At 38.6% G+C, this 8,171-nt stretch overlaps 1 long non-coding RNA gene across 1 annotated transcript; it reads right to left on the bottom strand.

Moving 5' to 3' along the window:
• Positions 1 to 1,792: 1,792 nt before the first annotated feature.
• On the bottom strand, positions 1,793 to 7,400 carry LOC135295268 (uncharacterized). Its single transcript, XR_010357307.1, has 5 exons — positions 7,318 to 7,400; positions 7,165 to 7,226; positions 4,680 to 5,191; positions 4,409 to 4,578; positions 1,793 to 2,440 (listed from the first exon to the last, which is right to left on the bottom strand). It is a non-coding gene; the product is annotated as an uncharacterized LOC135295268 (long non-coding RNA).
• Between the last annotated feature and the right edge of the window lie 771 nt (positions 7,401 to 8,171).

The following is an 8,171-nucleotide window of genomic DNA, read 5'->3' as shown; positions in this document are numbered from 1 at the left end:
AGGGAACTAGGAAAGCAAAACATTGAAAAAAGAGAAGCTTGATTAAATTAATTTCCTTTCCACATTTTTTGTAGAAAACTGAAATATTAATCTTTGTGTGGATTATTCACTGTCTAGTGAAAGTATCTGTGTGGTTTTAGCCTCCCATCTGTAACTGCAACTTAATATACACTACAGTCTGTCATGATTTATGACTCTGGTCTTGAGAAAGAAATTCCATGATGTATCAGAATATTATATCTTTATTAGGAACTCAGGCTGTGGGAAAAAATGACAGCAGGAAATAATGGAGGATATACTGGAGCTACTGTGAGTAGCTGAGAGGCATAGTATGGCATTTTTTCAAGACAAATTTTTCAGCATTCAGTTGTAAGTCTTCTCATGGAGGATGTCCTCTTGCTACCTTCACTGCTGCTGTAAGAGACTTAAGGATCACAATTGCCTCAAACACTGCCAAGGCCACAGAAGGAACTTGCCATAAGATAAGCCATCACAGCTGGAACTTGAGACAAGAAATATCGGGGACATAAACTTGAGACAAAAAAAAAAACAAACCACTGAGACATGAACTCCTATTTGCTTTGACTAAACAGTTTGGGTGCCACTGCAAATTCAAGATGTTTCTTTTCATCTGTTGTCGTCATAACACTTGAAGTCACTAAGAATACTCAGTTTGCATGATGAAGTTAAAATAAAACCAGATCATCTGTTCTTACTATATCAAATCCCAGTCTGAAAGCCTTAAATCCCTCTGTATAGTTACTTGTTTTGTCCAAATAGATGCTGTCATCCCATACCTTTTAATTGATAATGACTTACTCAAACATTTTACCAGGTACATGATGTGAATGAAAAAATCCTGTTACTTTAACAGCAAATGGAACCCATGCTGAAAAGCTGCTCTAGGCAGTAATATGAGATTTTAGTTCATTTATTTGGCAAAATAAAATGTAAAATAAAATGTAAAATAAAGAGTGGCGGAAAGGGGGAATTGGGAAGAATCCACTGATAAACCCACAGTTTTAAAAAAATTTAATAAGAGGAAGTCTCCAGATTTTTCAACTTTTGATTTGTATGAAAACTCTTAAAATATTTTTTAATATATGCAGAGAGAAAGCTTCTAGAAAGATAGCATCAAATGTGACACTATATTCCCTATTTCACCCTCCAGTTACTCATTTAATATTGAACTTTAAAACACAGACAAGAAAGGAAGTCAAAGGCCTTATAGTAAATTCCATCTATTAATTTTTTCCTTGTGTTTTTAAAGTTGTGCCTATGCATACAGCTTTTACCATATACTTTTTTCCTCCTTTTAAAACATCACACTGGTCAAATGCACCAGAAATAAAAACCATGTGAATTTGCCTCAGATGTAATTTGAATTCTGACATGCTGAAGCATTCAAAACTTTGCCAGTATGGAATTATATAACTGAATAACATAAATGTCATATGCTTTCCTGCTACTCCATGAATGCCTACACTGGCATATCAAGACATAACAGTCCTCTAGAAACCCCCATATTGAAGTATTAGAAAAGCAAATGCAGTCTAACAAGTAATGAAGCATATGTATGATGCAAGGCATTGAGTTCCTTTGGATTGTTAGGTCATGCAGGAAAATAGAAGATGAGTCAGAAAACCTTTCCACAATGCATCTATCATGTTTCTTCAGGAACATATCCAAAATTCCTAAAACATACCTTGTCACACCAAAGCATTTCTAGAGAACACAAACAGTTTACAAAAAGGCAATAGGTTTTAGCTTTGTATGTTTGAAGGCACATTTTTAACCTAGCTCAATTATTTAGTATTTCTGCAGTACTGGACTGCATCACTTTCATCCATGTCCCTTGACTGGGAGGTGGTTATCTCCATTTTTGCAAACCTCTAGCACAAAAGCTATGGATATCTTCTTCCCCATTCCAATAAAACTGAAACCCATGGGACTTTGCCTAAAGAGCATATGGGAATCTGGCACTAAGAATTCTAACAAGATCACATTGGATGCTGGGGAAGAACAGAACTCCTAGGTCTAACCATGGGATCTCCCTTCTCTGAGGGATACCTTGAATTTGAGTCTGCTCCAGCATAAAGCTGGATAACTGCTCTTGCGTCAGCAGCTGTCTGGTATGAAGTTCCTGGGAAGGGTAAAGGAGATCTTATTCCTTCTCTCGACACCAGGTGGGATAGCTTCACAAAAACAGCTTTACTCTTAATGCACTGACACATCATTAAAAAAAATTTTTGTACCTCTGTAATATAAACAATCTATACAAGAATTCAAAATAAAAGCAAATCTGTTCAATAAAGACACACATAAAAGAACTTTCAGCCGTTCAACGTTTCAACGTTCTTTCTTGTTGCACCGTTTTCTTAGACGTTTTGAAAACCAGACAGGCAATACAATCTACCTTACAGAAGGATTCCTTTGAGACCTAGAACAGCATGAAATGAAAAACAGTTTTATGTATGATTCTAGGATAGTACCATTGCAATATTTACTACTCAGACTGCAAACTCCAAGAAGTGTTCTCTAGCATGTCCTTGGTCCACAGAGGAAAAAAACCCAACCAACGTAAATAAATTAAAATCCTGGATTTGGAACATGTATTTTCCCATACAGGATAGCTTCTGGTACTCCAGGCACTGCTAGAACCAGTCTATGAGCATCATGACTGACTGTTTAGCTTATATTTCTGCAAAATTCAGGCACAGAAACTGAGATAATGCAAACAACCTGTATTCTCATCCCCTCAAGTACTTTGCCCATCCCAACACTCATGCACTGGTCTATCAGGCTACCATTTTCTAATGAGAAAATGCCAGTTCCAGATCTAGCCACCAGCCATTTTGTGAGCATTTAAGGATGACCTTCTTTCACTAACAAAGATCAGCTCATCTCTCACTCCCATCATACCAACCTAATGAGAGCCATGAGGGAAGCTGGGAGATTGCTCTTCTTGGAGTCATTCTCAGCACCTGCTGCAGTCCAAGCACAGTTTCCCTTCCTGCTCCTCATCTTTGGCAGTGCTAAGCAAGAAATAATCTGTCACTTGTAAATGGATTGGAGAAAAGTATGCATTTTATGTAAATTTCAGGGAAAAGTCTTTCGAACTAATTGCTTGAAGTGATTGGGAACACTGATGGAATTAGATTGCTGTAGAGATTTTTCTTCTGTTCTGCAACAGGGAAAACCTTGAGTACCTGGGCTTAGTACAATATTTTGCATATCAAATAGATAACAAATTGCTAGCGCTAAAACATTCTGCAGACCAGCCAAGCAGACATCTTTCCATGAAATATGAAATAAGAAACTTAACCTGAGCAAAACAAAGGCTTCTTCTTCAGCTTTCTGAAGTTCTTCCTAACAAGAAATATTGACAACTTCAGGGCATGCAAGTTCCTCTAAACATTTCACTCTGTGTGTTGCACACTAGATATTAACTTTCTGTAGCACTAAAAGGTTATCACATCATTCAGATTTTCATGAGTGGCAGGAAATGTCACCATTGTGCCTGGACTAGATGCTGAATGTAGCCAGATTAAGAGCTCTGGGTTCCCACTGTTTGCTTTGGCCTGATCAGAGTTGACACTTTGAGTAAGGATAAACAAAACTGCTATACAACTGTTCTCACACTTCATTGATTGATAGATTTCTCTTGCTGCTTTGCAGCAGATCAATTATTCTCCTGGTGTCTCTCTGTTGCTCCCAGTACATTTTGGATGTCTCTAGCTAGTTATATCTCATTTTGCTCCTTTGGCATTTCTGATGTTATCTTCACTTGCTTATCCTATCCTTTTATAACCTCCTTTAAAATGAGACTCAGCCTGGATTGTGTGTTCCTTTCTGTACGTCAGGGCAGAGTTTTCATTGTCTGAGTTTTTCAATGAATCTCCTTCTTTCTTGTCTCTCCATCTTTGCTCATCATGACCATTTCTTTTTTTATTCTTTTGTGTATAGCTATTCAGCTTTATTTGTGTTATTTAAAAATCCTGACTCTGCCACCATGTTCTAACTGCTTCCCTTTTACTCCAACTTCCTCTGTAACACCTTTCCTTTATCTTACTTGTATTGTACTGGTATATTCAAAAAATATTTGGAGTTAACTTGTTTTTTTCTTTGAGCTAATCTTTTAATCATCTAAGTGTATTAAGCTTTTTAAGAGCTTTTTTTTCTTTCCTTTTACTGAGCTCATGACAAAACCTGGACTGTTCATTTGCTTTACAGGTAGGAAGTAATTTTTTCCCCTCACCTTGCATCTCAGTTCACACTACTGGGACAAACCATGCTTCAAAAGCTATTTTTGCAGCCATAGGTACTTAGATATTTCTAAATGCTGAGTGTATGGCTTATCATTGCTGGACAAAATACCACACAGACTGTCAGTCCTTTAAGGGCTTACCTTGTTTCTTGATGTTTGTTGTGCAAGGGCTATAAATGTGCGCCCTGGTGGGGTGGTAAGGTCAGAGGGTCCACATAGGGCATTTTTTATGAATCATGCAAGTCATACAGCCTTCTGGCTTCTGTTTAGAGGAAGTGCTCCTCAGAGGAGCCTGTGTCTGCTGGACAAAACTGAGAACAGACAGAGAGACACTAATGTGGTCCAACAAAGACCTGCTCTGCACCACACCTTGAGCAACTAAGTGCAAACAGATATTCTGGATTGTCATTACCTGGAAAGGATGTGCCACTCAGGGAACTCAAACATTCAAAGGTTTCTTCAGATGTTGACCAGACATAGCACTGGGTGGTTCACTGCTGGATTCATTCATCTGTTTATCCTTGCCTTGGAGTGGACACAGCCTCAGTTGTGAACTTCCCATGTCCAGCAGTGCTAACAGCTTCAGAATCTGCCTGTCCAACTCTGTCATTGCTTAACAACGACCTTGCCCTCAGGAACAGCAGGAGCTGGGAGGACACAGATAATGCCACTGCTACTAGAACTTACTTTTGCCAATAAAGTCTCTTCTTGTCTCTTAACTGTTCCTCCACCAAGTCCTGACATTGCCATTATAATCTGTTCTGGCATAGAAATGCACACTTTAGACCCAAGTTCTTTCTCTTGCAGACCGCTGAAAGTGATTTAAAAGCTGCCAATGGCATAAATAGCACGCTAGTCCATGTCAAAGATGCCTATTATGTTGGAGCTTCTTTTGAATTCAAGAAGTCCTAGATGGTTTTGATTCTGAAAGCAAATAATAATAATACTTACACAACCGCCCTACATACAGAGACAAGATATCTTGCTTTTCCTAACAAATTTACTTACAAATTTTATGATACTTATTGATATGTCATGTCATCTCCACTGCTTGAGCTATATTCCTCAGAGCCATCATAACTGGATTTCCTTGTACACAATATTCCAGTGCCATCATGGGGCATAGTTATAGAAACTGGAAGATGTTATGCCATAGTACAGGGAACAGTTTAAATGGGAATTTCCTCCTCTGGAAGGTCACACTTTTACATAAAACGAATAGAAGTACTCTTTACAGAAACTGCAGAAAACTAAGGACAAAATAAAACCATATGGATCAAGCTTTGAAGAGTAATCTTGCAAGGATGGGTTTTCAGAGAGGAGAGTAAGGTACATGTTATTTGGAAATCAGATGTTTCAATTTTTAGTTACAGCCACAAAATCTTAGTCAGTAGTTTCATACTTTCAAGATTTTCCAGCTGCTTATTTGCACACTTTGGGGTTTTTTCCCCAGTTCATTTTAATACATGGTAACAAAAAAAAAAAAGAAAGAAAAGAAAAAGAAAAGAAAATCCTGTATGACTCAGGAAACAATTTCAATGAAAGTCTAAAAAAAATCATCCAAAAAAATCCCCCACAGAGAGAGAACAAGGCTTTGAAAACACTACTGCAGCTATCTCCACATCCATCTCCCTTTCTAGGAAAAGTAGAAAAATATGAGGCTCTTACATGCAAAATTATATTTTTCCCTGTAACTTTTTATTTGCAGATAAGATAAACATCTGCAATTTTTGATGTAGCTGTGAATGAAAGTGTCCAATCTAAGTCTCAGTAGTTGTTAAAACAGGTGATTGATTTGCACCTGGCCAATGGTTTTACCCAGCTCCCTGTAAGAATATTGTCTTAAAGCTTTTCTAGCAGAATATTAAATACAGCAGTTTTCCATTTTGAGCAAAAGCAAAAATTCGTGGAAGTTATTGTTGTAAAAAAACAGAGAATTTCTGCACACCTCAAAAGTTTCAAAGGACAAAAAAGCTCCACCTTAGCAAGATAGGTACATGCCAGATAGCCTGCCTAAAGTAATCCAACTCAGTGTAATTGTAATACGAAAACACAGAAAATGAACACCATGAAAAAGTAGTGATGTGAAGTTCCACAGTGAGTTAGAAGTAGAGATGGGAGCAGAAACAAGCATCCTGGGCTTTTTCTCACAATGTGGTCCATGGGGAAAAGCAGACAGCAACTTCACTAAATTGTAAGTACTTCAAGACTGAGAATAAAAGCATCACAACATAAATGAGGCTTTTATTATAGAGTGACTTAAGCATCTTTGTAAATGTTATATGTGGCTCAAGATATTTTTTCAGGTTAACAGTAAGGCACATTCCACTGGTGAAATAACCATAGTGTACAGTAATGTTTAATGACCTGTTTGAGAGAATTCATAGAATGCAATACTAATTAACCCTCACTGCATTCTTATTCCATAATGATTGACCTGTAACATTTTACAGCTATGAGAAAGATTTAACACTCCTGTCATTCAAAGATACAAAGACTTCCATGTTTCCTGTGGGTTTTAATGAGCAGCCAAACATAATTCTGAAAATAAAGCTAATGACCACTTAAAAATTCTCCCCAAAATCCAGCATAAGATATTTTGCATTTCCATTTCAGGCAGGTAGGCATTTAAGTATCTACGCACAGTTGCCCAGTTTCATTTATGCCTACCAGCCTCTACAATGTTTAAGAGACCACCTGTAATCAGGTGTTTGAAAGACAAAGTTTTGTCTTTCAAATAACATCTCTGAACATCAAATAACTTGCCCTACTATTTAATCCCACTGTATTTGCAAATGAAGAAAAGCACATGCAAAAAGAAGCGTGAGTGCATAAAGCCTGGAGTGAAATACAGCCTTAGATTGAACACCCAAGACCTACTTCCCTGTTTTGAATACCTGCTCTCTGGAGAAGGCTCATTTTTCAAACAGGAAGTTTCACAGCCGCCCAAAATTCCAACCTCCAGAAGGAAGCACATGTGTAAGGGGGCTGGGCAAGGCAGTGCTTGCCCATCATCAGCTGCTATGACAAACCTGCACTCTTTTCTGTACCTTTGAGGTGGGTACATCCCTGTCACTCACCCCAGCCTCTTGGAGGATAAAGCACTAATTCTTGTTAGTGCTTTATCAGTGGAGCAGCCCACCTGCCATCATCATGGGGCAGGTGGGCTGCTCCACTGATAAAGCACTAACAACACATAGGTGTGGAGAAGACTGAAAACCAGCACAGTTTGTAGCCAGCTGGCAAAGACAAAATGGGACGAGTCAGGAAGGGAGGTCCCAGTTAATTTGGGAAAGGCCAGCAGCAGAAACTCCTGCTGAGGGGTACCCTGGCAGTGCTGGGGAAAGATGGTCCCTGAGAGAGACAGTGTCTATATGAGGGTACAGTGATGATCTGCTTTGCTTGTCCAAACTGGATGGACAGAAGATCTACCACTAAAAAGCTGGATAGCTGCATGAAGGATGATTTGTGCTTAATTTGGAGAGCACTGCTACTGCAGTGAGTTACTATGCCCTAAAATTTAGGAGGCATAGCGAAGATGAGTACTCTGTAGATGATCCCCTTAAAATTATTACTTTCATACATTTCTCTCATGCTGTATTTGCCACAAAACAAATGCAGAAAAAGAGGAGAACAATCTGTGTTATCTGTGTTATGCAATGCCATCTGAAACCCCTGACCTCACTCCTCTCCCTGTACAATTCAAAAGCCAAAGGGAGAAGAACTAAAAGCTCCCACCAAAGCTCCAGCAAAACATATTTTCTTGTGATGTTGCCATGGCCTTTTATCATTCCCCATAGTGACTGACACTGCTTTACAGAGCTGTGCAGAGAAGCAAGAACATCTCGTCGTGCATCATCTCAGGCTCAGTCCTCTGTTTTCCTTTGCAAGTAACTATCAAATT

This window comes from Passer domesticus, chromosome 2 (genome assembly GCF_036417665.1).
Source record: "Passer domesticus isolate bPasDom1 chromosome 2, bPasDom1.hap1, whole genome shotgun sequence".
In the NCBI taxonomy this organism is placed as follows: Eukaryota; Metazoa; Chordata; class Aves; order Passeriformes; family Passeridae; genus Passer; species Passer domesticus.
Note: the sequence above shows the minus strand (reverse complement) of the source record. Positions and strands in the feature narration are given on the sequence as shown.